Genomic DNA, 4,282 nt, shown 5'->3' with positions numbered 1-4,282 from the left:
CATTTTCGAATTGTGGACGAAGTTGTTCTGTCTCGTCCCGCGCAATCATGAAGGGTCAATATTTGAAGTGGGCAGAGCCGAAGTATGGCGCGTCGCCTATACCGGATATCCATCCAGCACACCAAGGAAGGCACCCGATGAATGGCCCTTCGAATGGTTTTATATAGAGGACGTTGCGCTTCCCGGCCCGATTCTAAAGGGTCTTTCTGAATTTGCGCGCGTCCCGCTGCAGAAACGCCACAGTTGGCGTCCCCGGAGTCTTGAAGAGGAAGATGGCGCGGAGGTTCATCGGCTGATGAGCAGGATAAAAGAGCTCACTCAGTCCGGACTCACAGTAATCGAGGTTATGGCAATTTCCATAGCACGAGGGTTCAGCCGCTCCAATACAGAGGGCTTCCAATGTGGCATTACAATGGGGAGGACGACGCCTCTCGCTGTGGCCAGAAAGGTCCGGATACCCCTGCCGGTTTGGCTAAGATATTAGCCGAACTGTTCAAAGGGGAGGAAAAGGAATTTCTCCATATTAAATTTAGGGACGGGTATTCTATGTATAACCCTCCCAGCTGGGTAAGGCCCGACCCCTCAGCTTTTACTCCTTCGATCTCTGAATTGCCTTTGATAAACTTCTAGCTTGTTTGCTTATGACAGCACTGGCGAAAGGTCACTGAGGGATTTTATAGTCCCGCCCCACAGCCGGAGGACCACAACCGGGAGCTTGATCCCAGGTTCGAAGAGGATCCAGATATATTTGTGGTGCTTGCGAAGGGGGTGTTTTACTAGACGAGCTACGATGGCACAGAAGTGGCCATCATCGCCGACTACCCCAGTCTTCTTCCAGCTTCACACGTAAGTGATCCAAACACCCCTTATTCAAAAGAGATCTCTCCTTCCTTCTTACCCACTGCACTGTCTTGTGCTTAAAAGGGGAGGGGTTCGGCGCGCCGTACTACTCCAAGGGTACCTCCGAAGAGAGCGTCCCCCACTCCAGGCGAGCCTTCCAATAGGAAAGCAAACAAAGATACGGTTGTGCCGTCATCGAAGAGGTATGAATTCGCCAACCTGCACCTGAGTAGTCACATCCGACTGTGACCTTCTTGTTATCCATGTGTCAGGAAAAAGACGCGCCAGACCGTATCCGGATGTTCATGTGGCCGTACTTCCCGCAGCCAGGATTCAAATCCTGCCATGAAGACGGGGGCTGATGCAGAGGTGAAGCCGGACTGTCCTCCAGTCGAGGACTCGGATGATGTATCCGTCACCAACTCAGAAGTGGAGAGTGCAATGAATCATTGGCGCTGCCGGACCATTTTACAAGAACCTGGCATTTCAGAAGAGTCGTTTAACGCCTTCAACTCAACCTATGCATACATTCGAGCTGCTCGAGATGGGATTAACAGGGCCACAAAGCAACATTTGAAAGATGTGCATGTAAATTTGTTTTGTCTGACTATGATGACCATATGCCAGTAGCCCCCAAGACTTAAAGGAGTTGGAACAACTGATTTAAGGATCAATGTATGACCAGGTGATTACGGAGAAGAACACCCAGCTAGCTCAGGAGCTGGAAAAGTGTCAGCGCCAGCTGCTTGCTGCCAATGCCGAACTGGAGAAATATAAGGCATCTCCCGGTAATGTTTCCTTCTATCGAAAATTTATAATGATACACCTATAGTGCGAATCTGGATGCTAATATGTGTGTTCGGCCGTTAGACCAAGTACGAGAGCAGCTGGACGCCGCTCGAAGCGAAGAACACGGAGCAAAAAAGCTACTAGCAGCGGGCGAGCGTGTATTGACAAAAGTCGTTCAAGAGAAAAAGAAACTCCGGGACTCGAACTCCAAACTGGGCGAAGAACTAAAAGATGTGCGAGCTCAGCTAGTTGACTCTATGAAGGAGAACAAGAAGCTGCGAGGCGGCATATTCAGTATGTGGCCACTTTTGTTTTATAACAGTTTTGGAGGTAACGGTAGCTGATATAGCTGTGATTGCAGGTGTTTTGATGAACCGCCCTGAAGAGGAGGTGTCCGGATCATCGAGTGATCTTCTGCAAGGGTTGTCGCAGTTGCACGAGCAAGCTCGGCAGGCGATGCGGAGTGTAGCCAAGGCTTTATGGCCATCCAACCCCCCCTCTAGGAAGCATGGAGAAGCTGGTAGAGCTGTTCATGGGAGCGTGGCGGCGTATCCGGCTGTGGAAGATATCGGCATGCCGAGAGGGTGCGTGAGAGGCCTGGGCCATGGTGAAGACGCGATACACCAAGCTGGATCCTAATCACATGGCTCGTGTCGGACCGCTAGGGTCGAATGGGGAAGAAATTCCCGTTAGTTTAGTATATGACCAAGTAGAGGTGGCCGCCAAATATTCCAAACAGAATTGTAAGTTAGACTGCCTGTTGGAAGGTGTAGAGGAGGAGGTTTTCGAGTCCAAGTGACTATGTACTTTCCTCATCTAGCTGAATTGAATATCATTTGTCATGGGAGACCTTTTCTCTTCAACCTCCGGTCCCGAAGGTGCGGAGTGTTTCCGAATACCGTCGCAGCCGAATAGGCCAGGGTATGCCTGGAAAACTAGGCGTAGGGGTCATAGTTGCTTGAACAGACAAGTTGTATCCGGCTAGCTATGTTATATTACATTGATATCGTAAGAAACATCTTCTAGAGAGAATAGTTCCATTAAGGGTTCCTTTCCCTGGGTGTGCATGCATTTAATGCGCATGTCCAAATTGTGGTGTGAGCACCACGGTTTGTATAACTTCTGAGGGTGCACAATGGAGTGAGTTTTAAAAAACATCTTTAATTCACCGACCGAATATTCCCTTAAGAATGCTAGCTTTCGGCTTCACCCAGTCTGAGGTACATATCCGGATGACCCGGCAGTAACAATCGCAGAGGTGCTCCCTTTATGCCCTAGCCGAACTAACGGGAACGTAGGGCATAAGCACAGGAGCCAGGCAACCCAGCTTGGCCAAACCTTAAGTCATATCGATGCATATAATGGAAAACAAAAGGTATGATGACCCACAGGTATAGGGGATCTATCATAGTCCTTTCGATAAGTAAGAGTGTCGAACCCAATGAGGAGCAGAAGGAAATGATAAGCGGTTTCCAGCAAGGTATTCTCTACAAGTACGAAATTAGTGGTAACAGATAGTTTTGTGATAAGATAATTTGTAATGAGCAACAAGTAACAAAAGTAAATAAGGTGCAGCAAGGTGGCCCAATCCTTTTTGTAGCAAAGGACAAGCCTGGACAAACTCTTATAAGATGTAAAGCGCTCCCGAGGACACATGGGAATATCGTCAAGCTTGTTTTCATCACGTCCATATGATTCTCGTTCGGTACTTTGATAATTTGGTATGTGGGTGGACCGGTGCTTGGGTACTGCCCTTACTTGGACACGCATCCCACTTATGATTAACCTCTATTGCAAGCATCCACAACTACAACAAAAGTATTAAGGTAAACCTAACCATAGCATGAAACATATGGATCCAAATCAGCCCCTTACGAAGCAACGCATAAACTAGGGTTTAAGCTTATGTCACTCTAGCAACCCATCATCTACTTATTACTTCCCAACGCCTTCCTCTAGGCCCAAATAATGGTGAAGTGTCATGTAGTCGACGTTCACATAACACCACTAGAGGAGAGACAACATACATCTCATCAAAATATCGAACGAATACCAAATTCACATGACTACTAATAGCAAGACTTCTCCCATGTCCTCAGGAACAAAAGTAACTACTCACAAAGCATAAACATGTTCATAATCAGAGGGGTATTAATATGCATATAGGATCTGAACATATGATCTTCCACCAATTAAACCAACTAGCATCAACTACAAGGAGTAATTAACACTACTAGCAACCTACTAGCACCAATCCCGGACTTGGAGACAAGAATTGGATACAAGAGATGAACTAGGGTTTTGAGATGAGATGGTGCCGATGAAGATATTGATGGAGATTGCCCTCTCCCGATGAGAGGAGCATTGGTGATCACGATGGCGATGATTTCCCCCTCCGGGAGGGAAGTTTCCCCGGCAGAACCGCTCCGCCAGAGCCCTAGATTGGTTCCGCCAAGGTTCCGCCTCATGGCGGCGGAGTTTCGTCCGAGAAGATGACCTATGATTTTTTCCCATCGAAAGACTCCATATAGGAGAGGATTGCCACCGGAGGGCCACCAGGGGGCCCACAAGGTAGGGGGGCGCGCCCAGGGGGCAGGGCGCGCCCCCACCCTCGTGGGCAGGGTGTGGCCCCCTGGTGAGGTTCTTGCTCTCA

The sequence above is a fragment of the Triticum dicoccoides genome, chromosome 2A (genome assembly GCF_002162155.2).
Source record: "Triticum dicoccoides isolate Atlit2015 ecotype Zavitan chromosome 2A, WEW_v2.0, whole genome shotgun sequence".
In the NCBI taxonomy this organism is placed as follows: domain Eukaryota; kingdom Viridiplantae; phylum Streptophyta; class Magnoliopsida; order Poales; family Poaceae; genus Triticum; species Triticum dicoccoides.
This window is presented reverse-complemented; position numbering follows the sequence as displayed.